A 27,634-nucleotide genomic window follows, 5' to 3' on the forward strand; every position below is an offset into this window, starting at 1 on the left:
TTTTGACTCCGTCAAGGCAAGACAATAAAACCATTCATTTAAATTTATGTGACAAGGGAAACGTTGCTAGACATGATATATTTTTTCTGTGTTTCTTCACCATGTTCACTACATCGCTGTACAACACTTTTTACTAATAGATCTGGTGATGTGAAGTTGATTTCTCTTTTGACTTCTCATTGTTTCATTTTTTTTTTTTTTTTACTCTTGTGATGCTAAGCCATGCATGGAGAAAACAAAATTTGTGTCGATTCTGCTCAAGACCTGTGGGTACATTATGAAGATATGTAGATGTAAATGACACATTCCATGTAGAATGATTTTATAATTTAAGATAAAATAAATCTATGTCAATAGTTATTTTCAATTTTTCGTTTAAATGTCACTTCTTTTGGCAGTAAGTTTGTAACTAATAAAATTATTAAAATATATGAAAAAGAAAAGTTGTTCTGTGATTGAGTTCAATTTTTAAAATCTTTTATTAAAAGGTACGATTTAAAACTATAAAACGTTTTTTTTTTTTTTTTTTTTAATAAGCTGCGTTTAAAAAATTACCCCCATTAATTTGCACATGTACATAGACTCGATTAAGGAAAATCAAACAAGATCACCTTAATTTTTTTTTACCATTTATTCTGCGCATCTTGTCCATTATTCTTGATTCCTTTTCGAAAACACATTAAATGAAATAATAAGAACGATTTTAAGTTAATTTTCCTGAAGATTACTAGGGCAAAAGTGCCACACATGTGTCACGCATGTACCTAAAAACGCATGTGTCACAGGTGTGTCACAGGCGTAATACACATGTTTATTGCCACGCATGTGAATCATGCGTGGTACACATGCGTTCACATGCGTAATACACGCATGTGAATCGCATGTGTCAGAAAAACACCTGTGTCATGCATGTGTTGGAAAAAGCATGTGACACATGCGATATTTGCATGTGTAACACATGTATAGTCAAACACATGTGTAACGCATGTGTTACACAGGAAAATTTTGTTGATGTGAATTCAAGTTAAATTTTTCACGTGAATTTTACGTTAAATTTTTCATGTGAAATTCACATGAAAAAAAAGTTAATTGTGTCCAAGTAGAAAAAAATTAACATCAAAATTAAAACTTGTTTATTAACATCTAATACCTTGTAAGACATTTATTCCATTGAAAATCTTATCTTACTTTTAAAAAATTTATTTTCACATGAAACCCCCCTTTTTTTGAATGATCAATGCATTTAAATGGGGAAACATAATTGGAACCCCCCTTTTATCCTGTGTTGGGACCCTCCCCCTTTTAAAAATGGCTGGATCAGCCCCTGATTATCCTTAATTGTCACCATAATAAATGGTATTTTATCCAATCAGCTTAGGAAAATAATCGCAGGAAAAAAAAGGCAAAGTAAATAAAATTGCAATAATTGTCAGATATGGGTCCAGGATCCTGAAAAAAAAGTGAGACTAGACTTGTAAAAAGTCTCTCTCTATATATAATTCCTAAAGGGAGTAGGCCAGGGGATTCTGTGAATCATCCCCCTTCCCCCATAAAATGTTCTTCTTATTTGAACAATTAAAAGTTTAATCTTTAAACATTTATTTTAATTAAGATTTTCATTGGTATTTCTTTTAATACATATACATAGGTAAAAGAAGTATGCGTTTATATTGGGAGAATTTGGTGTTAATTGCAGATCTTTTGATCTTCACCACTTTGAAAAAAAATGATTTAGAACTTGGAATATCTAGATGTGTTGTGTTGTGTTTTTATTATTATTGTTTGAATAACTTTCTCAAAGGTGTGTTACAATAACCTTGCATCTCTTTTTATTCCTATATATCTGCCAACTATCTTGGACAAAAGACAGACAGATACACCCAGTAGATATATTTAAGTCTTAGGTGCTTCATATAGTTATGGAACTAAATTATACATTTGTATATTTTATTTACTATTTTCTTATTTGTAACCCTTGTGTTACAAAAATGACTGATTGTATGTAACATTGACATTGGGTTGTACAAGTGTAAATTTAAAAATTACCTGGTTTGGTAGTTCAAACAAACGTGACCAATTAACATTGTTAATACTTGATTGTTGACCATTCTGATTATCTGTCCAAGTACAAAACTATGCTAACAAGATAATACACATGAGCATATAGAAAGTACTTGAAAAGTTTCAGAGTGTTTGGGGTAGTCTGTCATGTTCAATACGGCTCATAAGATAAAGGGGAAAGCAACACTATTATCGTGTTTAAATCACGACAAACAATTATAGTCACTACATACTTTCGTCCCTTTAATTTTTAGGTTTATACAATGTACAGAATAATATACCATTATAACTTTATCATACATTTCTTCATCTTTGGTGTGGAATAAAAGCAAAGGACATAATTACCTGCTTATATTTTACTTGTGTTTCAAGCAAGCATTTGGTGGGTTGAGAGGGGTTTACTATAAACTTACATAGGCGGATCCAGGGGGGGCCTGGGGGGCCCGGGCCCCCCTTTCGTGGGAAAAATTTGGTTGATTATATAGGGAATCACTGAAGCATGACTAGAGCGGGCCCCCCTTAGGTCAGTCAGCGGGCCCCCCCTTATGAAAAGTTCTGGATCCGCCACTGACTTACCACCACCCACGTGCCACCACATCAGTGTCCTGCAGGCACTTGCCCGCAGGTGGTGTCAAAAGTTACATGTGCTTGTGTTTTTTCAAAGTTCATAAAATGTGGAACAAATGTCCTCAATTTCTCTATTCTATTTATAAGGGGAACATAAATATCAATGATCAGTGTTGGAGCTGGGACTATTGTATAATAGTCTCCATAATAGTCCCAGGTTGGAGGCATTAATGTCATTAATACCATTGTGAGGGTACTACTGGAAAGAAGTTGTTTAAGAATAGATCAACCAAGGATTTGTTTATTGGATCAACGGTGATAACATTTTAAAACTGTGATACCCATACAACCTTGGTATGAAATACTGGACAGAAATTCCCAGTAACCGTTGGGCTTAACATTACACAAAAACTAAAGATTGTGCCATTGACGGATCCAGAAATTTTCATAAGGGGGCCCACTGACTGCTAAAGAGGGGGCCTCCCTAGTCATGCATCAGTGATTCCCGATATAATAGATCAAATTTTCCCACAAAAAGGGGAGGGGCAGGGTGCTCTAAATCCGCCTTTATGTGCAACACGAACCTCCAAAATACATGGGTGAACTCAAGTATTGTGAATGATAAAGTTAGGAACTTTCTGTTCAACATGTGGCAACCTAGGTTTGAGTATACATGTAATTGCCAAATTAAGTAAGTAATACTTTGATTTGATTCGCCATATTGGCAAACATGTGAAGATAAGATCTGGTGAGCTTTTCGTCGAATATCATGAGGAGATAGTGTTAAAAATATTTGCATAGTTCATGAGTTGAAAATTATAAAACAAAATATATTGTTTAACCTTGGACAAAAAGATCAAGTCCAAAACTGGCTGTTATTTGTGTAGGCTACCTTAATCTTGAAGAGTATGCAATTCTAAATCAAGGAGGCGGTAGGCAATTTCCTAATAATATTACAAAAGAACTTGTCACAGATTCTTAACTAAACGTCTATCAGATTAGTAAAATTTCTAATTCACTGACATCTGTTGGACATAGATACTCAAATTGCAGAATCTTATTAGTAATAAAAAAAAATCTGTGTTTTCTGTGACATCATTTTGAAAAATATATGTTTATATTTTATTTATTACACTCTAACTGTCTAACATTTAATTCTCCTCTGATTAGAGTAATTATCGTTTGTCAATTTTCCAAACCTCCCATGCCCCCCTCAGCAGAGTTATTTAATTCTGAATGGAACAAAATGTGAATGAGTTATAAATAATATATATAAATGACTGAATATTCTTTATTTAGTTTTTCTTTATTCTCAATTCTTCCAGAGACATGTATATGCTCTGAGAATAATGTCTGCATGATTCTTCATAATTAAGTATACTCAATTATTCTCTATGATCCTTCTTTCTATATTTTTGCTTTTTAACTATCTATATATTTTTTTTGTGTCCTTATTTAAATCCCCATTCTTGATTCCAGACTAACTCTCATATATATACGTAAATGAACGAAAGCTTGGCACGTCGAAGACGGAAACCCGGAAATCTTTTAACCGTTGCCGTTTTTATACTATGACGCAAAATCCTTGGACGCTCGTCTGCTGCTGAATTCATGTTTTACTCATGTTACTGTTTAAAAAGAATGGACAAAGATAGTCAGATAGTTGATACAAAGACCTTTGATTTTTCAAACTGATGGATCAAAAAGTTATTATAAACAGATATATTGAAATGGGTTAGTAACTTACATAGTCGATTAACTGAATCCGGGGAACGAAGCAATACATTAGAAAGTCAACGCAACGAAAGTGTTTCGTTTTGATGGATTACGTACCAACTTATTGTACTTGGAAAGCGCAATGAAATGTAAATATAATCATGCGCATTTTTAGGAAGATGCTAGTGCTATACTTTTAACGAAAAACCATTTGACTTTATCCATGTCATGCATGTAAACCCGAAAATAAGTCAAAGATTGGCAAAAACGGAAGCAAGTCAACTCGCCCCATTGCAATTAGTCTCGTTGCACCAGAGTTATCGTTCTTACTGCGAACAATAACGTCTGGTAGCAATTGTTGAGATATATGTTATATTCATGAGCCTCGACTACGATCTGTTTTTTTCCTAATACGCGATTGGATGGCATTTACATGTTGAATAATAAACTCCTCCCATACTTTAATAACAACGACATGGTCGAAGAGCACATGTATCGTGTGCTGTTTTATTTTAAAGACGAGAGTTTTTTCTTTTATTTAGATGCATTTAGTAATGATTTGTTTTAAAAGGGAGATGAACAAAATATTTTCAATGGATGTGTAAAACTCCTGTTTTTAGATATAAAAGAATCATAAACAAGGATTTAAAAAGTATTTCTATATAAATCTTGATTAAAAAATAATATATTTTGTTTTTGGTATTAAAAAAAAGCATTATAAATCTCGAATCCATTCTGCACATCATCAAAAATAAAGATGAATGATCGAACTATTTATTAATAGCAAGTTTTAATTTCAGCTTATTGACACCCCTCTCAGATTTTTTTTTTGTGGGAAAAAATGGGCTGATTATACTAGGGAATCGCTGGAGCAGACTGCAGCGGGCCCCTCTTAGGCAGTCAGTGAAAATTTCTAAATACGCCATTGCCACTTCATGTAAAATTACGTACACGCTTTGTTTATTCTATCAACAAAATTGGGTTTTAGTGGGGTGGGGTGGTACACGAATCTTTTGTCAGTATCAATACAATAGCGAATATTGTGTTTTAATATCTTGACAACAACTGAACTGAGTGCTTTTACTTCCCCCTTTTCTATTTTTCTTTTTTTTGAGTTTGGGAAGTTGATTGATTTGTTGCTAGAAAAATAGTTCATTCATATTCTAGAAGACTGCAAGCTCTATACCAAGCAGCTATATGTATATAAACAGATTGGTCACTATTGGTATCAAACATATATTAAATGTTTTACATTTGATTTATTTATTTTGTTTCTTTCAATTTTCTAGATTTGTATAATTTGAACGCTGAACCAAGGATTTGTATAGTTACTATACAAATCCTTGGTTAAACCTAATAGATTTAATCATACCTTTATTTAATTTTCAGTTTTGCTATTATCCTGACAGGGTAGAAATTGGACATAACTGCTCAAATTAAACATGCTTTTTTTGTATATAATTAAGTGAAAATAATCCGACCGGGGAGGTGGGTTGCATTTGAAAATGCATATTTTTCACATTAACATATATATATTATTAAAATTTAATATAACTCTTCAATATTGTAAATCTAATTTTATACAGATTTTAATTTTTTTTACTAAATACTAACATTGTCTCGCTGTTTTACAGGGCTAATAGCGGTTTCATGCGATGGCAAAGGCCCCTCTCTATTTCTTTGGAAAGAAAGAGGGGGCTTTACCATCACAAGAAACAGATGCCTTATTTGTTGCTTCTTGTTGACGGCGTCACTGGTTTTAAGGTAGATGGGGTGTCTAAATTATAATCCATAGAATTTTTTAATAATTTGCCAAAATGTAGTTTATATCATGCTTTTTAAAAAAAAATAATAAAAAGAATGGGTCACGGGGCTTATTTTCACGCTACAGGTTGTGCAAAATTGACAGATTTTGTATAGATTATGCATGGAAAACCCAATTTTCTGCCATAAAACGAAAACTACACCATAGAATTTTGAGATAAAATATGAGAAGATAGCTCTAATAGTATGCTTTCAGATAAGAAAAAGAAAAAATGGGGTCACGGGACCCGTTTTCTCGCTACATAATAAAATAGGTAAATTCCTAACACATTCTATTGTAAAAGTAACTTTATCTGAATTATCTGCCCTTACATTTGAGTTGCCTCCTCTTATGTGGCAAAGTTGGAAAAAATAGAATCAAACAAAAGTATTCTGTTTTTCTGTAAAATACAACCATAAATATGACAAAATATGTCATTTTCTCTATTGAAATGAAAATTCTTACACATGAATTACCTACTACTCTCAAAATTTGCACCTTTTATTAAAGATCTAGACCGATTGTTTTCTTGTATTTCAAAATCCAAGATGGAGGAAGACACCCTATCTACCTTAAGACGAAAAAAGCGCTGTCCATTTGTTTTTATATGTGTATAGTTATTTTGCCAAAAAAAAAATAGAGAAAAAGTAACTGAAATATGTCAATGATGACCACGGAGACAGAGTATGGAATTCATAAACAAGACACATTGGTGGCCTTTGGCTGTTTTCTGCTCTTTGGTCGGGTTGTTGTCTCTTTGACACATTCACCATTTCAATTCTCAATTTTACCAAAATAAATCAGTATGACTGCTGTGGATAGTAAACTTGAAATTGATAGTAAATAGCAAATACAAGTTATTTGCAGTATATTTAAATTCATGACTCAGAAAAACGGGAAAATTTTGAAATTTTTAGGGAAAAAATTTACGGGTATTGGAAAAAGGGCAATCAAGGGCGGGGGATAAAAAATTGTCCTGTCCCCAATTACCTATGAAATGACGTCGGTTAAAGCAATTGTAGTCCACCATACGGCTTTCACTTCAACAATCGGAGCAAAACCATTTCCGTATAGTCATCTAAACCAGGCCTGACATAACCAAATGTATAAAAATTCAAAAGGAAAGACCAACGGCATAATGAACGAAAAATAATAAACGAGAAAAAAATGACAGGCAGCAACCTTCTACAACTACTGAATTACATGTTTCTAGCTTTCATTAGCTAATGGCGTACATAATCGTGCTGTTGATTGACATTTTTGCAAGACACACATATAAGAGCTTACCTAAAAGTGCTGAAGCATCACAAAGTTAGAATATGTAGAAATCAGTTGGAAATGAACTCGTTAAGATCGACACGATACATAAAAATTCTGCAATTCATGTCATCATTGATAAGTCTAAAGATTAAATAGTGAAAATTTTTACTGTAACAATTAAGAAAACCACACCAGTGTCATTTATCAGCCATTTTTATAGATGAAGATCAATGCACGGAAGTATAGGGCACAGAGACTGGTCAGAATGTGAATAAGTATATGGTGCAGTTGCGGATCCAGACCTCTTTTTTGTGGACGATCAATGCATTTTAATGGAAACATATGGAACCCACCAATTTAAAATGGCTGTATCCGTCCCTCTAATGTGTACCCATAGAACAAAGCAGTGCTTATATTCATTTGGCACGAACTTGTTATTATCCTATATGCAGATGGTTGTTATACTTGATGCTGCACAGCCTTAAATTACTGTTAATGACGTCTTTACACTTAATCCATTGGATGTTGGATGTGTGCTTATTGATACTCAAGTCTTAGATACATATTTTTTTACAAGTTGTTATTGGCTTTGAACTAGCTGTCAGTAACTGCCAGTACTATTATATCTGTACTTAGTTTCTTTTTTGTTGTAGGGATGTATAAATACAATATGAGTTCAGCCCTAATCAACAGATTTTCATAGTTTGTTCATATATTGTACTGTTAAGCCGCTGTCTCAGGTTAGAAGGAGGGTTGGGCGCTGGCCAACATGTTTAAGCCCGCCACATTCTGAATGTACCTGTCCCAAGTCAAGAGCCTGTAATTCAGTGGCTGTATATCATATTTGTATTTCTTTGTTTTATTTTTACATAAATCAGGCTGTTAGTTTTCTCTCTGGAATTGTTTTACATTTCTCATTTTGTGGCCTTAAATAACTCACTATGCAATATACGTTTTGCTCATTGTTAAAGGCCATATGGTCACATATAGTTGTTAACTTCCATGTCATTTGCTCCCTAGTGTCTCATTGGCAATTATAAGCACATCTTCTTACCTTTATATTAACTAAGTTATTGATGTCTAAAACATGTAAGTCCAGACTGTATTGTATGTAAATGTTCACTGCAAAAATGAAAAGACTGAACAATGAAAAGATATATTTGTAAAGTTTGCTTCAAACAATATCTTCCAGACATCAATTTTAAGCAAGTCTGCCAAAGTTTCTTTACATTCTAGGACTGTTTGACTTGTTTTTTATGCATAAACCCAAGAATGTAATCTTTATCATGTTTATATAAAAATTGCAAAAAACTCAGTCCCTATCAGTAAAATACAGCAACATTAAATAAAATATTTTGCACTGAATACTTTCTTTTGATCATAAAAAAATTCTGTTAAAGATTTGAAAAAAAATTTAAGAAAGTTTCACCAAGTTATTGATGTCTAAAACAAGCTGAAATGTGTTGCCTACTTAAATGATTTACATTATTAGCCTTAAAGATAAAAGTGTATTACAAGTTAAAAATTATTAATGATCCATGACAATGAGGTCAAGGTCAGATAAACCAAGCTAGACAGACTTGTACACCTTACAATCATACCATAAACCAAATAGACATTTTGTTTATAGTATCTTAGAAGAGGATCCAACATTTGAAACATTACACTGGCTAATGACCCATGAACATGAGTTCAAGGGCAGATGAAACATGCCAGTCAGACATGTAAACTTTACAATCAATCCAAATAATAGCATCTTTGGTGTTCATTATATTTCATTAGGTAAATGTTGTCACTTTTTAAACAAATTGAAAACTCAACACAGTTTTAATCATTTTATAGTTCATAACTTGTTTGTTTTGCACCATTGAAAATATTTACAGCTTTTTCTTGTTCAATGAAATAACTGTCATCACTATATGAATTTCATCAATGCATCCAAATTTGATTTAGTCATCATCCACAGCAAATTGCAAGGATCATTCATAGTGCTGAATCTCCTCTCTTCTCCTGCTGTTGATGGTAGAATTAGCAAGCAATAGTAGTGTAATGTAATCTTAAGGGCTGGAGTTATAGCTCTGGAGAACATTGTTAATATCAGTATCATATATATACTTCATGAATGGTTCTCTGCATCTTATTTTCCTAAAAAGATACGACACAAGATCAGATAACTGCTTTATTAATTGGAGACACACTATGTATTTGAAGAATTCCCACATTCTTTTACTCTTTTAATTGCTTGGAATTTGACTATATGGAGCATTAGGTTTAGACTGTTAAAACTGTATGTTGATATGTTCCTTTGGTTATTTTTGTAGTTGAGTTGCTGTCTCATGGGACCCCACATCTCTTCAAACAGTGTTAGCTCCATTTAATGATCTTCAAAAAGGTTCATATGAAAGCTAAAATCAAAAAGGTTACTGTGTATAAATTAGGTGCTTTACTTCTTCCAATTAAAGAGAGATGTATCAAAAGATTCAAAATGCATTGAACAAAGTTAAAACATTATATTTTTCATAAAATATGTCTAAATAAAAAAGTTAAAGACTTAAATTATATTAAATGTTTTTATGGAAACTTAAGATAGGACCATATGAAATTCTATTGGTTATTTAAAAGTCATTTAATCAAGTATAGATTCACCATATCATTAAATTTATCAAATAAAAGCAACATGCAGTAATTATACCGCTGTTCAAAAAATCTTCATATTCAGCACTCATCAAGTATAATGTCCACTTTACTACATTCCATTGTTTGTTTTAATTTCTCTTCAAGATGTGCAAAATTGATCTGGAATAAATATTAAATCTTTAAATGACAAAATTGTAACTTTAATGTAAAGGGACTGTCAACAACAAAAAGACATATCTACAAAAAAGTAATGCATGTACATGAGTTATATAATGCAGTTTTCTATTTCTTTAAAGGCAGTTTTAATAAATGAAGTATTTGAAAGTATATTTACAAATGCTCATTACTTCAGATACATGTATGTATATTGACCAAGATTTAAAAATTTAACACATGCATAATTATATAAATTTTAAACATGTTTGTACATAAATAATAACACAGTCGCTTGAATTTTAGTGATAAAAATATGATTTTTTTTTTTAAATATCTATACCACTATTTTTTTGAAATTTTCTTCATATTTTAATCACTAAAATTCAAGCAACTGTAATAATAATAATAATAATAATAATAATATTAATATATACATTGTGTAAATTGTGTACATTTAACAATAATAATAGTAATTTTTTGGGGTTATAGAAGCTACCAGTTTGTCCTGCACCATGTGTTTATAGTTGTAATTTCTGTCCTGCCTTTTTATTTTTCACTCTATTAGGTCCTGATTTTTTTTATGGTATTCGGACTATTTTAACATAAATAATTTGTCATCCTGCCTTATTTTGCAAATTGTCTCATCCTTCCATTTTTTTACTCAGTCATAACTCCTGTCCTGCCTTTTTTTCAAATTTCATCCTAACAAGTTGAAAGTTGCAAAACTTTGTGCACAAGTAACGCATACAACGTTATTTTCCGTGCAGAAATCGGAGTGTGTGTTGTACAGATATAAGGCATTATCATAACTGTAGCTCTTGATGTTGCTTCCAACCGGCACCAGGCATGATTATTGCTACTTCCTCCGTTTGTTTTTGTCTAGTGTTACCGCAAGGGAACCTCAAGTCTAGAAACTTTCCGAAAAAAATCCAGCTCGCGTTTGCATATTTGGACACGCCTTCGCATCACAATCATTCGAACCGATTGGATCCAGACTCTACATATGCATATGGAGCGTCTGGATAATCGAGACTACATTGCAATAGACTATTTTCATATTACCGACTTTTGACTCCGGATAATATAATTTGTCGACTGGTAACCTTGGACATCATGGTACCAAGTCAGGTAAGAGCAAGCTAAAGAAGTAAAACCAAGCCTTCAATCGGTACAATTTTTGGGGAAAATTACCTGGTTAATATTTTTTTTCACTACAGAATCATCGGAAAACAGTAAACTTTCCCCTCAAATTACACCGATTATATGTTTGATTTTACTTATTTTGGTTGCTCTTACTTGACCGAGTACCATGATGTCCAAGGTAACCAGTCGACAAATTATATGATCCGGAGTCAAAAGTCGGTAATAGGAAGATAGTCTATTGGCAAAACGCCCCATTATTTTAAAATCGCTCCACTCTTGTTTAGGGAGCTACCATTTGATTTTTATGAGAGAGGGGGCTTTGACGGAATTTGAAAAAATGCGGGACAGGAGATTTGAGTAAAAAAATAAGAGCCAGGACCGAAAAGAGTGAATAATAAAATGTCAGGACAGATATTACAACTAAAAAAATGCAGGATAACATTTTCATCCTAGCCCCCCCCCCCCCCCCCCCCCCCCAAATCAAGTGGTAGCTCCCTTTATACCAACTTGCTTGCCCCACATTAAAAAAAATCGCCCCACTTGTGAAAAGGATTAAATCCTGTTAAATATACAATGTACTCCTGCCAACAGTGGCAACTTGCCTAACTTGGGTAAAATCCAAATGAATATAATCATGATAATATATAATAAATATATTATAAACAGATAAAGGTCTACCAACTCGCCCTACATGTACTTTAAAAAAATGAAAACTTATCTACCCAGAATTAAAAAAAAAAATTAAATTTAATATATGATATTTATTGAATTTAAATGATGTGTCACTTCTTAAAATATAATTGTAGATTCATTATTTACTATTATTTAATTTATGTATTTATTGGAAAATAACTTTATTCTTGCATTAGCTTAGTTATTTGCAAAATAATTGCAAAGAAACCTGTTAATTGTATCATAATCTATCTGATTGTTTTTTAGCCGACTCAAAATCATGCTGTTAATTAGGGCCCCCTGTTGTACATGTACTTAGGAATCGGACACCTCCAGAAGATGAAAGATCTACTTTACATGTACGTAATGTAAATATAAAAATAAGAAAATGTGGTATGATTGCCAATGAGAAAAGAGAGGAATTGGTAAAAGTCAGTGAAAATTCACTTGTTTTCCAATCCTAATAAAACTGTCATATTGTAATGTTTAAATAACCTAATTATTTTCAAAATAAAATCTTGTTTACACTAATGAGAAAAGACAACTCTCCATCAGAGATCAAATGACATCAAAGTTAACAACTATAGGTCACTGTACATCCTTCAACAATGAGCAAACCCCATACCATATAGTCAGCTATAAAAGACCCCAAATGAAAATGACAAGTTTGTAAAATAATTCAAACAAGAAAACTAACAGACTAATTTATATACAAAACAAAGAACAAAAAAAACAAAATATGATACACAGCAACAACCGACAAACTGAACCACTGAATTACAGGCTCCTGACATGGGACAGGCACATAGATACAAATATGTACAGGATGGGGTGGGGCTAGACTAGTAGTTTGTGGTGCCGAACCCACCTCCTAACCTGGTATATTGATGTGAAAAGGGCTTAACTCGTCAGATCTATACAAAGTAGAAAGACATCTAACAAAACCACACACAAGACGTGGTGGGTACTTATACATCCCCACAACAAAAAAGACCAAGTTCAGATCTGAGAGTACTCCCAGTTACTAACACCTAGTTCAAAGCCAAAAACAAAGTACATTGTACATGTACAATGTATTTACCACCAAACCTTGCCTGGTTTAGTCCATTTCTCAGATACTACCTTATATAAAATAGTCCAACTTTTGGTGTAATTTAAACAACTGTGAATGACTTAAAATTTCAAAGTATCATGATTATTAATAACTTAATCCCCAAAGATTGGCATTATAAATCATGACAGATTCAGAGATCCTGTAATATATACATGTAATCACTTTTGTTCATCCCTTCATTCAAGGGTCATATGGAATTTATATGATGGATTGGAACATTAATAAAATGATTAAATACTTTTTTGTAGTCATTTTTTTTTTCAGGGAAAGTTTGCTGGTCTAGTTTTAAAAGATCAAAGCAAGCCAATTTTGCCAGATCAAAATATTAAAGGCAATTTTGGCAGATACATTGTATTATAACTTCATTTTATTAAACATTATTTATTTTAGCTTTTTCAACGAAAGTACAATTACTTTGAGAAGTAGGAGAAGCTAAGCAACAGGACAGAATTCATTTGAGGCATTGCTTTCTAGATTATATAGTGGAGTCATAGATTGTCCTATTGATTTATGTGCATATGAGGAGCAGTAGTCAATGAATAATTTTGTGATGAGAGGTATGTAATGAAAATGATAACTATGTTTGAATAATTTTTTCTTGTCAGACTCTGTACATGCAGTTTCGAAGATTTTTTTAAAAGTTTGAGGTCAAAAAGTTTAAAGTTTTATTCTTGTAATGTTGTGGGCAAGTTCGAAAATTATCCATGTTAGAAGTGACAAATTTATTATTTTTACAGGTCATTTTTATAGAAAATTGTATTCAAAGCTCTCTTAATCACTTGTTCTTTTTTGTCTAGCCACAACAGTTATGAAGCTGTGACTTAGGCATTCTGTTTTCAATAGAGGCATAGTCGTAAAAAAATTGTTGATATTCTTGATGAGGTCAGTTTAAGGAAACCAAGGAATAAAACCTTTGCACCTTTTGTTGGCGGTATACCATCTTTTCCGCAAGTTCATTGTTTTCTGTTTAGTATTAAATTTATAATTAAGATTTATTATTACATCGGTGATCCGTTTATTTGGCAATTTATACAGGAATAATGTCACTTTGAAATGTATGAGTTAGAAAGTAAGTGCTATTAAAATTTAGGTTTACAGAAGTTATTCCTTGGAAATATACATTGTTTAATGTAATGAAAATTGCATTGCAAGCAATCCCAAACAGGTCTACATTTCTTTTAGATTATTTATGAAAATGTTTAAAAGAACAACCATATAGTATACTACAGCAAAAAAGTTTTGAGGTCGTATATTGCTATCAACTCGTTCGAAGACATTTGGTTTCCGGACAATAACTTCAGTTTAAGTGTATGAATGTCTATGAAATTAGATTTAAAAGTTCAATACCACAAAAGGAAGGTTGGGATTATTTTTGGCGTCATGGCTCAACCAGTGTAGGAATTAGGGGCCAAAAAAGGCCCAAATCAAGCATTTTTCTAAATTCAGGACAATAACTTGTTTATAAGTATTTTAATTGCTATGAAATTGTACCACAAGTAGAAGGTTAAGTTTCATTTTGGGGGTATTTGCCCAAACCATTCAGGAATTAGAGACCAAAAAGGGTCCAAAACAAGCATTGTCAGACTGGCCTATATTATGAATTGATCATGATAAGTTGTTCTCGTTTAGAATACATAAAATATTTGCCTCTGGACATTAAAATAAGAAAAAAAGTCAATCAATTTATGTTTTTGCATTATCAGAATGAATTTGCAAATATATAACAATTAAATTATGTTGTATCCTGGGAGCTTTTTCAATGACCTAACATATAAATATAAAAAGATGAGGTATGATCCTCAATGTGACAACTATCAATTAATAGACCAAAGGACAAAGATGGAAACATTTACTGGTCAATGTACAGCCTTAAACAATGAACAAAATCGATACCATAAAGTAACCTACAAGGATGAAAAATATAAACTACATACAGTAATGGCAGACAGCAAACATCATAAGAACCAACTTTCAAAATTAGCCAAAAAGGACTGGATTCATCAATAGGTCTTATAATAAAAAAGGTGCAAAAAACATGTTTTCCCAAACTAAAATATCTATCAGTTTACATTCAACAGATTTAGTGTAACAATGTTTCACAGTTTGTCATTTCATGCAGTCTTAAGAAGAGTATGACTGTGTAATGTCAAAATATTCAATATATCAAAAGGGTATAAAACCTATTTCGCAATGCAAGTATGCAAGGATGTACAGACAGACAAGTGTAAAACTTAATGCCCCCTCCGTTACGACAAGGGCATAAAAAAAAGATGCACAATGAGACTATGTCGGAAGTTTTAATAAATTATGAATTGCATGTTTATGCAGAAAAAACACATACATGACATACAAATGTGTCTTCTTGTGTGCAGATATAACTAATTCCATGTCAAAATTCCATGTATGTTTGACAAAGTTGTTGATATCCAAAAAACATTAAAAAACTTTAAAGGGGGATTTTCCAGTTTTGGGACAATAACTCAAAATGTGTTCACCAAATGGCAAGAAACTTTTGTGACTTGTTTGTATCTATTGACATGAGCTCCCTTTCGATTTTTATAAATTTAAGATTTTATGTTTCCAAGTTGTGGGGTTATATTCATTTAAAAAAGGGAAATTTTCCAGTTTTCAGACAATAACTCAAAAATGCTTACAGCAGTTTTCATAAAACTTTGGTGAATTGTTTATGTTTATTGTCGTAAGCTCCCTTTTGGTTTTTATTAATTTTAGATTCTATGTTTCAGAGTTATGTGATTTTATTCATAAAAAAGGGGGATTTTCATATTTCAGACAATGCTTTGAGCAGTTATCATGAAACTTTGGTGACTGGTTTATATCTATTAAGATAACCTCCCTTTAGTTTTTCATGAATGTCTGATTATGACATTGAAAAGTTATTGAACTTTATTCTTTGAATAAGCGATTGGTGTATCATGTGCTCTTGGTGTAGCTGTCTATTTATTTTGGGCCAGGTTTTCAAATTGGTCTACATGCAGGGGTTAAAATTTGCATTAAAAAATGAAAGGTCCTGGACTATTTGAAATTTTCAGTCCAGTGAAAGGTCCTCCATTCTTTTTGTCAACATTGAAACCATTCTGAAGCGTACGAAAGGTATAAATAAAATGTACTTCTAGAATTTTATGTTTGACATCATGAGTATGCATAGGACGTCACATTGTTTAGTTGCTAAAGACAATGCAACAGTTTCACAGACTTTTTCATTTATTTCATTTTACGCCAAAATATTTGTTAAATGGTATTTATTTTAATATGCTGCATTAGAAAGTAGATAACTGTATTGTATTTTAAGCTTGGCCTTCATTAAACTTGATTTTACCATAGGCGGATCCAGGGGGGGGGGGGGGGGGGGGGGGGGGGGGCTCCCCTTTTGTGGTAAAAATTTGGTTGATTATATGGGGAATCACTGAAGCATGACTGTTTACTGTCACATCACTAGGTAAATACAGAATTCTCCTAAATGTATAAGCTAATTGTTTGCAAAATACTGTTTTCTCCCTTTCAGCTGTACATTGTATTACAACAAATGGACAGAGGAGTTGACTATTGATAGTGACTGATAATGGACTGGAGTAACCTAGGGTCCAATGACTCCATGCCTGACAGTCCATGTGTACATGTATGTCAACAGCCAGTTCTAAGTAACCTTAAACATATATACAAAAGACCTAAAATAATAGTATGTGCATCTATGGGAGACTTATATGTCACTGTTGTCACAGAGTGTTGTGTGGCTTCATTACTGATTAGAGACTAATCAGATTATCCTTTACTTTAAGTTCAAATATAATGTACATGTACTCAATGATTATGACTTGCCTTCATTAACTTGTAATAATTATGATGCAGGATCCAACAAAAGTATATTTTTTTTACCTACATTTTATGCGTCAGTCTCGCTGATTTTTTAAGTACCTTGTAAATGTATATGGATATATGTATGAATTTAGTTGTAATACTTAGTTTTGAGTCTTGCACATATATACATCATTGTACATTGTCATAGAAGTTAAAATTACTTTGATCGCTGTCAGACAATGACTGAGTGTTTTGAACATTGCTTCATAATGTTGATCAGATTACCTTATTTAATTAATAATGTTATTGTCACAGATTGAAATTTTAGTATTTTATAAATAAGGTCTTACAATGTATGGTAGGATTGTCAATGAGAAAACATTCCATTAGTCAAAGTGGATGTAAAAAAAATTTAGGTCACTGTATGACCTTCAACAATGAACAAAACCATACTATATAGTCAGCTGTAAAAGATCCTGACAAAGTGAGCAACAATCCAATCCAGAAAACTAGTGATGTTCCAATTACCATGTGCAGTATTGGTTATAATATAAAAATATCACTTGTTTTCTCTCTCTTTACCAAGGGATAACTGTATTCCTAATTTATTCTTATTGGAAAGCAGACTGCATCAGGTTAAGATTTTATATGATAATCACAGGAATTTTAATTTTCAGAATCAGCTCCTCAGATGTAAGTGGAAGGGAAGCTATATACATTATATGTTTAAATGAAATTAACCACAGGATTAGATATTGAGGAGATCCTATAGCTACAGTATATATAAATGTAACTGGTATGTATTTGTTACAGTATTTTATTTCCAAATGGTATAACAAAAATACTGAATTCCAAGGCAATTTCACAAAAATTGTAAGGTTCCGCAGAACCCAGTGTCTCGCCTACTTTTGCTGTTAATTGCATCATTTTCTCATCACTTGGCGTCCGTCGTCGTCCGTTAACTTTTACAAAAATCTTCTCTGAAACTATTGGGCCAAATAAAACCAAACTTGGCCTAAATCATCCTTAGGGTATCTAGTTTAAAAAATGTATCCGTTGACCCTGGCCATCAACCAAGATGACCAATATTGCTAAAAATAGAACATGGAGGTAAAATGCAGTTTTTGGCTTCTATCTTTGAAACCAAAGCATTTAGAGCAAATCTGACATGGGGTAAAAATGTTCATCAGGTGAATATCTATCTCTGTTGAATTTTCAGACGCATCAGACAACCCGCTGTTGGGTTGCTGCCCCTGAATTGGTAATTTTAAGAAATTATTTTTCAATTTTTATACGACCACAAAAAATTATTGGTATCACTTTGTCGTCGTCGTCGCCGCCCAAAGACACTTGGTTTCCGGACAATAAATTTAGTATTAGTAAATAGAAATCTATGAAATTTAAACATAAGGTTTATAACCACAAAAGGAAGGTTGGGATTGATTTTGGGGGTTATGGTCCCAACAGTTTAGGAATTAGGGGCCCAAATAAGCATTTTTTTCTAGTTTCATAACAATAACTTGTGGAACAGTGTATGGATCTCTCTGAAATTATACTACAAGTTTCCATACCACAAAGAGATGGTTAGGATTGGCTTCGGGGGATTATTGCTCAAACCATTTAGGAATTGGGGGCAAAAAAGTGAGAAAAAACAAGGGTGTCCTGGTTAATGGACAATTACTTTAAGTACAAATTACAGTGTAAGGGAGGTAATTCAAATACATCTTCGAAATTTGAATTGAAATTATGACCATAACTGAGGGAAAGAATTTTTTTTTGGAAAAAGGGGGGGGGGACAATTTTTTCTCCTCAAGATTTCAGAAATCAAAATCAAAAAGAAAATCCTTCAAATTTTTTTTTTTTTTGAAAAAAAGGGGGTGGAGGTCAATTTGCAACAGCATAGTGTATTACACAAAAGCAAAATTTTGAATATAAATTCAAATCATATAACCAATTGTAAGTTCTTTGACTACAGTTATTCTGTGTCAGAAACCTATTATGTGTCAAATATTGAATTGCAATCCAAATTCAGACCTGTATCAAGCGCGAATATTGTGTCCATATTTGCCCCAACTGTTCAGGGTTGGACCTCTGTGGACATATCCAGCTGCGCTCGGCAAAGCAATTTATTGGTTATTATCTTGAACATTATAATAGAGATAAACTGTAAACAGCAATTATGTTCAGCAAAATAAAATTCACAAATAAGTCAACAGGATCAAAATGGTCAATTGACCCCATAAGGAGTTATTGCTCTTTAATGTCAAGTTTAACAATTTTTTCGTAAATTTTTGTAATCTTTTACAAAAGTCTTTTCCTGAAACAACTGAGACAAATTTAACCAAACTTGGCCATAATAAGCATTAGGGTATCTAGTTTAAAAATAGAACATAGGGGGAAAAATGCAGTTTTTGACTTATATCTTTGAAACTAAAGCAAAAGTATATCGGTTGCATTATTTCATGCATCAATTGTAAAATAAAAAAAATATCAGGTGAGCGACACAGGCTCCTTGGAGCTTTTAGTTGGTATTGTAATTTAAATGAGGTTAAGACATGTACGAAAGGGGCTTGAAAAATGAGGAATTGTGTTTCTACAAGCACTTAGTAATCTAGATCTATAATACTAAAATAACAAGGTCCAATTTGTGAGCCGGCATGACATAAAAATGACGATTCAAAGAATTCAACTTTATTTATAACTTATATATATAGGACAATGGTGTTGATTAAAAATTACACCATTCCAGGCCCATTTGTTTTCCACATAATTATTACTACAGATAATTAACAAGTTCTGGGTCGAAGGGTTCAAAAAGAAAGATTTTGAAAGCAGAGAAAACTGTGCACCTAATGACCAGCATGACATTATTGGATGACAAAACGAAAAATCTTAAAATCCAGGCTAAAAATAAGGCTAAGGTACTTTGCTTCAGTCACGACACCATGATGTCCCGGGAGTATTCTAGTATATATTATATATACAGGTAATGTGTAGTACACATGCATGAATAGAGTTAGTTTTCATTATTACGGTAATTTATGTTGATAAAAATGAGAATATGTAGTATTATTGCCAATGAGACAACTATCCACCAGAGTCAAAATGACTGAATGTTAGCAACTATAGATCACTGTATGAACAGCTTTCAACAATGAGCAAAACTGATACTGCATCTAGCAAGCTATAAAAAGTCCTGAAATGACAGATGTAATACAATTCCAATTTATGTAAAAGACATTAAACGAAAAATAAATATGATAAACAACAACTATTATATTCCACTCCAGTTGTTCACACGATATATTTATATATATATATGTAAGTTTGGTAAATCATTGGAGATTAAATTGATGTTATCATTTTTTGCCTGATTGGTAAGCCAATATTTGATGTATGTTTTACAAAAAATATATGCTGTTTTTGTCTCGCTTGACGGAGTCAAAAAGCGAGGCATAGGAATGCTGTTTCTGGCGTTGGTGACGACAGCGGCGTCAGCAATGAATGTGATTAGGTCTAGTTTATAGTGAACCACAAGTAGTAAGTCGAAGATATTTGGTATGCAGTTGTATTAGTATTGGCACATCTCATTACCATGGAGATTATTTAGCCCCGCCCCCTCAGTTATGGTTTATTGACTTAATTTGAAATTCTAGCTTAGTCTTCGTGTATTAGTTTGTGATTAGGTCAGTTTATGGAGAACCACTAGTGATAAGTTAATTATGATTGGTATGCAGTTGAATAAGCATTGGCATATCTCATTTCCATGGAGATTATTTGGCCCCACCCTCTCAGTCATGGTCTATTGACTTTTAAATTTTTGCTTAGTTTTCATGTATTAGTTTGTGACTAGGTCAGTTTATGGGGAACCACTAGTGGTAAGTTCATGATAATTGGTATGCAGTTGAATACGCATTGGCATATCTCATTTCCATGAAGATCTGGCCCTGCCCCCTCAGTCATGGTCTATTGACTTTGAAACTTTTGCTTAGTTTTCATGTATTAGTTTGTGATTAGGTCGGCTTATGGGAAACCACTAGTGGTAAGTCAATGATATTTGGTATGCAGTTGTATTAGCATTGGCACATCTCATTACCATGGAGATTATTTGCCCCCCTCCCCCCTTATCGTTTATTGACTTTAAAATTTTCTTAGTTTACATGTATTAGTTTGTGTTTAGGTTTTTTAAAGGGAACTACTTATGATAAGTCAATGGTATTTGGTATGCGTTGTATTAGCATTGGCACATCTAATTTCCATGGAGATTGTTTAGCCATGTACCTTTAGTCATGGTTCATTGACTTTGAATATTTGCAAATCTTACATGTTAAAGTGTTGCTATTTTAATTTCAACATTTGCATTATCGAAATTACTAAAAAGCGAGACATATCTCTGTGATTACAGTTTATTTTTTTTATTACAGCAACTGTATTACAAGAGTCTGATGTCTGATAATGTATTACAGGATTTTATCATTCAAGCAACATCTTAGAAGGATAAGTGCAAATGTATGAAGGAAGCCTTGGGTACAAATAGCAATTCCAGCAATTACATGCAGGAGAGAACTCTTAAACATTACTAACAGACATGTAGTCATTATATGGGAGTGGTGTATTTAAGAAATCTAAAACACATGAAATTAAATATTGTGTATATTATTTCAACCACAAGTACTCTCAGAATATTTATACAATTCAAATTCAAATTATTGTGTCAACATGACAATTTTAATCTAAAAATGGAAAATGCATGTTTATACTGAATTTTATATAAATATTTGAAATAACAAGAATTTTTAGTCTATTGTGCAGCCAATCTTTGAGATCTTCTAATGGTATATGCCTGTTGTTTGTCAACATTTGTTTTCTTTTTGCCTTAACCTTATTAAGATTGGTGTTGAAATGAAAAAAACTGAAATACATTTATGAAATAAGAAGGAAATGGTTGTAAATAACAGCAAGACTTTCAATATGGTATATGTCATGATCTACTTAATTAACCAGAGTCTATACCAATCAAAGAGCTTCCATCAACACCAAATTCTTTAAATATTTTTTTTTATTAGGATGAGACTTTAGACAACCACTGAAAAGGTTCCTGGCTTGAAACAGGCACATGAATATGTGGCAGGGTGAACTACTTTTTTTCCTAAAAACTTTCAAAAGAAAAATTGGCATCTTTTGCAAGTGAGACAATTTCCACAATGTGATTGCATTGTCTCATGACTGATAACCACAAAAAGACTTATACATACATATTAAAAATGAAATACACATCAGTGCATACATATTCTATAAATGAATCACCAATCCTTACATCACTTTTAAAAAAAAGTATTGAGACTTGACCATAACCGAAAAAATTCTAGGAGTGAACTAAGGTGACCTGGATATTTGCTTGCCTTCTTTGTTTTATTGCATCCTATCTCTTGCATTGGAGATATTGTGAGTTGGGAGTTGATAGATAAATATTTTTTGTATCCTTTAGGATCAAGAAAGTAAAATATAATGGAAGTATGAACACATAGTCAAGACCAAGAAGAATATTTATATATATCAAAATAGAATGTGTACTAGATTAGCATTAACTTATCTAAAATATGCTCAAATACTGTGAATTTGTGTGATTGATGCTCAACCCGTATGAAAAACATGACACGTACTCCAGTCGGACAGAAGCCGTACTGTAGCCGTACTGAGAACCGTACTTATAATATTCATTTGGACTTTTCTTTGAATTGCTTATAATAGATACCCCGGCTGGACTTTCAGCGAAATTAGCCGTAAACCGGCTCGAAATATTTAAATTAGCAGGAGTCCGGTTCATAAAGTCCAGCTGGACTTTAATAAAAGTACGTCTGAAAAAAATTCCAGCCAGCATTTCTGGCAAAAATATGGACTCTATAAAGTTCAACTGGACTTTACAAAGTCCGGCTGAACTTTAAAAAGTCCAGCTGAACTCTATAAAGTTCAGCTGAACTTCAAAAAGTGCGGTTTGACTTTTAAAGATGATCTCAGCAGGGGTGAATCCAGCTATTTTCAAAAGGGGGGGTTCCTAACTCAGGATAGGGCGAGGGGGTCCAACCATATGTCCCCATTCAAATGCATTGATCGTCAAAATAATGGGGGTTCCAACCCCAAGAACCCTCCCCCTGGATCCACCACTGCTCAGTTTTTCTTTAGATGGTTGATTCTTCCGATTTAATTTGCATCATGCATCCCTTGCTATAATCTGAAAATAGAAAAAAAAACAGATGACATTATGCATATATACTGGTTATATCTTTTTCTTTTTTGTACTGTCTTACTGGCAAAACCAAGAAATGGGGTATTGAGAAGCTAAATGATAACTTCTAAAAATTTGTGGTTATTAAATAGCCTAAATAATTTTAAAGTGGCTAAAAATAAAATAAAGTTGGCTTTCAAAATCACTTAAAGTGTAGAAATCAAAAAACTTTAAAAACAACTCAAATAATAACCATTCCTTAATACAGAGGGAATAAAAATATAACAATACATTTTTTTACACAACAATTCAAAACAGGAAGTGACAGTGACATAACAGTCAAGATGAAAATTATTGCATGAATATAAATATTTGATGTAGGTTTTTTATTCTTTTTACTCTTCAAAAATAAGAATTAAGCTATTTATAATATTGTAATTATTTTATTAATATGTTGAATAAAAAGAGCATATCAGATAATATCACCAAAATGGTGGAATTCAATTTATTGTACTTACCAGAATTATGCAATCCAAAACACATGCAAACAGCAATCTTCCTAAATTGTCATTGATGCCAGTTAGAATGATCCATCTTCTCTATTTAATGTCAATATGAAAAGAACTACTTCCAAACATTTGCTTTACATCCAATGATATAAAATTCTCATTTTGTTCAAGAAAGAAGACACATCTTCCTGTTTATTCCAAATTCAAATGTTGTATTGCAATACATGAGGTTGTTTAACATGTTAAGGAGTTGTTTTAAATGTTCCTCTTATATCTAATTGCATGTGCCTTTATTTTGAATATGTGATATATTAAAAAAAGAAAATCAATTATTAATTTGTTTAATTATGAAATTTTTAATAAAAGTGATAGTAATTGCAGAAATATGTATTTCGAAATGTGTTCTCCCACATATGGCCTCAATCTCTGTGGAGATAGTACTTCCTGTGACCTGGCCAGACTGAGGTTAATTGAAAACAGATGGCACATTTCTACAAAACTAACTGCTCTATTAACATGATTAAATCACTGTTATATGGCTCAAGTTTCTAATTGATGTTAAAGAATGAATGATAATTATTAATTTTATGCATTCATCTAATTAAATATAAATATACTAGAAAATGTAAAAATTTGACCTGTAACAGATGTTGCTTAAGTGTTTTTTTTTTTTATGAAAAAAATAGAAATGTTAAATAATTGCTGTATATTAAACATATTAACTTGGATACTATAATTCAATCAAAAGTCACAAATATTAAATTTTAACTTTCCATCAACAGTCTATGTTAAATATTTCATAATGCCCTAAATGGAATTGAAAATCTAGGGAAAGTATCACATCTTATAGTTTGAACTAAAAGTATATTGCAAAAAAATATTTTATCATTATTATTAATTACTTGCAAACTCCCATTTTTAACTGTTTTACATTTTGAAAGAATTGTTCCTTTCAAAGAACAGAATCTATTGTGGCAAACTTTTTATTTCTGTAAGGGTAGATTTGGCTGATGAAAATTTTCTAAGTCTAAATTCCTGCTCATAAATGAATGTAAAATTTTCTAAGACAAAAATCCTGCTGATCATTCTACAGAAAGGAATAAATTTTCTCAAAAGTCCAGCCGTGTTTATTTTTCTGTAAGCATTACAAAAAGTGCGGTTGGACTTTTAAGAAAATACCGGCTGGCAAATAACCCAAGTATAAGAAAAAGTACGTGTACGGCTCATGTCAGACTGGACTTTTCAAAGTCAGACTGGAATACGTCTCAAGTCCAGCTAGAGTCCAGTTGAACTCCTGTTGAAATTTTCATACGGGAATTCACCTTAATTTCATTTTAGAAAAATTAACATGAAAGCTTGTTTCACGTTAGTTTCACATGAAACATTTAACATGAATTTCACGTTAAAGCTCAATTCACATTAATTGCACATGAGTTTCATGTATAAGCTTGTTTGAGGTGAATCTCACAATTTACGTGCACAAAATTTGCCTGTGTATATATATAGAAAACACATGTATAACGCATGTGTTACAAAACGCATGTAATTCACTTGAGAACTAAGATACATGTCAACAATCATGGTAATTGGACAAATAGGAGGACATTTTGAAAAATATTTAATACAGACACCATGCCTTTTAAATGCAGTAATCACGCATGTATCACAGGTGTATTTCCTTACGCATGTTATTCACATGTGAAACGCATGATCACATGTGTGTATCATGCGTATCACATGTGTTTTCCACACATGTATCACATGCGTGGCATGAAACGTCTCTTTCACATGCGTGTGACACACATGTGAAACGCATGTGTCACGCATGTACACACGTGTGGCATTTTTGCCAGTGTATACACAAAAAAGTGAGATCCCTGGTTTTAAAAAAACCCTGTATGTTCAGATAACAGAACATACAAAGTCGACTTCTTCTTATGGTATCCAGTTATCGATCAGATGTTTGATGATTACTAACTGCTTATTACGGATCTTTGTACAAATGCAAACACCTGCCTGATTGATCAGCGATGAGTTTCCCCAGAGAACTAAAGGAATATTTTAACTTCAGAATATGTTGGAAAAGAAAAGGAAATACGGAAACGTCTCCGATGTTGGTCCTATTGTTAGGGAATTTAAAAGTTGTGACGTCATTTGCAATGTAAACAAAGAAACGCTCAGGTAACGTTTTTTATCACATCAAAATCTGAATTAAAAAATTGTACATTTAAATGGTAAAAAGGACGGAAAACGCTGTTATTTTAATGTAAACAAGAAGACTAGTTTTTATGAAGCATCGACCAGTTTCGAGTTTCGAGTTGTTAAGGAGCGGAACTGTATCATGACCGACAAGTGTTAAAATGATCCTCAATCAGGGCGATGACCTATTGACAACTGTTATAATGACTTCATACATTTTTGAATCTTTATGTCTTTTCTTTAAATATCAAACGAATAACAAAATAAAATTAAAGAAAAGTCTACCATGAATTTAAAAAGGACATTAAAAGGATACAAATTTAATTGTTATTGTGTGGTTGTCCATATTCTGTTTGGTATTCATAAATATAAATTTTCGGGAAATCGTTGTGACTTACATGGCATCTTCCGTCAGCAGAACCGGAACAGTGAAAATGCAGCTGTTGGAAGTTAGAAAAACGTTTACGATTATGATTTTATTAGTATATTGATTTTTGATAGTTTTATTGATTTGCTTACTGTTATAAGGTACGTCCCCATAACATTTTACTAAAATCCCGAGCCTAAACGATACCGGAAAAGATTTTTGCGCAGATGCGGGAAAATAAAAAAAAGTTAACGATTTTGAGTTCATTAGTACAATGAAAATTTCGGGAAATTTTCCCGTTTTTTTGTTTTTTTTTGTTTTTGTTTTATTGATTTTTCTACTGTAATAGTGGACTTCGTCCCCTTATAAAATAACAATAGAAAAGTCGGACAAAAATATAGTTTTGTAAGCTTAAATTTATTTTTTTTCAAATGTACTTTGAATACGCATAAATAATTTTCTATGTGATATATATATATATATATATATATATATATTTATATATTTAATTAACTAGAAATATTTAAAAATAAACTTTTCACAACTTTGGATGGATATTCCTGGTGGAGGCACAAGGCAGTTTCCTCCATTTGCACTAGCAAAAATGTTATGTGTACCCATATTTATGATAAAGTAAATTTGACTGAAATACTGAACAGGAAAAAAAAAATAATGCAAATGATGTCATTAATTATCTTATCAAATGCATGTATAAAAAATTTAAATATTTTCTTCTAAATAATAAATGACATTCAGATTTTTAAAGATAACAAACGATGTCAAACACTAAATTTGAAGAAATTTTGAACAATTTTAACATGTAAAAAACTGAACAATTTCATGCATTAATATATAGTATGGGTACAAGTAACATAGTAAATGTAAGTCTTGGGTGGGAATCGAACCCACGTACAAGGAACAGCAATCAAAACTGTTTGAAATTAAAGACTGCATCCGACTTGCTTAACTTTCAAGAAAATGGCTTGTACACGTGCATGCCATGAGAAATGTCTAACTTTAGGCCATTAATTTAGTCTGTTTGTTGATAACAATCCCCACCCTATCTAAATAGGATAATAATATACATACCATGTTATGCACACATGATTCCTAAGGTTATCCTCCCTCATATTTGATTAGTGTGTAAAGAGTTCTGGTCATCCCCAAGGTCATAAACTCCACAATGAAAATGACAGAAATGTGTATGCTAAATAAAAAAATAATACATGTAATATGATTTTCTAAATTATATGAGTCCGAGATGATAATATGACAAATTGATTAAAAACTTGACATTTTAACTCATCTTTTGTTGAAGCAGGTATGATAATCCCTCATCTTAAATCAACTACATTTATAGACTAAAAAAATAAGCTAGGACAAAGTT

The 27,634-nt window shown here is 32.2% G+C and overlaps 1 long non-coding RNA gene across 2 annotated transcripts; it reads left to right on the forward strand.

Annotated features, from left to right (window-relative positions):
• The first annotated feature begins 4,264 nt into the window (after positions 1-4,264).
• On the forward strand, positions 4,265-21,621 carry LOC127721808 (uncharacterized). Of its 2 annotated transcripts, XR_007991478.1 has the most exons (6): positions 4,265-4,362; positions 12,284-12,375; positions 13,521-13,687; positions 16,654-16,767; positions 17,624-17,742; positions 21,371-21,621. It is a non-coding gene; the product is annotated as an uncharacterized LOC127721808 (long non-coding RNA). The 2 variants fall into 2 exon arrangements; XR_007991477.1 differs by lacking the exon at positions 4,265-4,362 and having other exon boundaries at positions 12,133-12,375.
• Positions 21,622-27,634: the final 6,013 nt, after the last annotated feature.

This window comes from Mytilus californianus, unplaced genomic scaffold (assembly GCF_021869535.1).
Source record: "Mytilus californianus isolate M0D057914Y unplaced genomic scaffold, xbMytCali1.0.p SCAF_12, whole genome shotgun sequence".
NCBI classification, from domain to species: domain Eukaryota; kingdom Metazoa; phylum Mollusca; class Bivalvia; order Mytilida; family Mytilidae; genus Mytilus; species Mytilus californianus.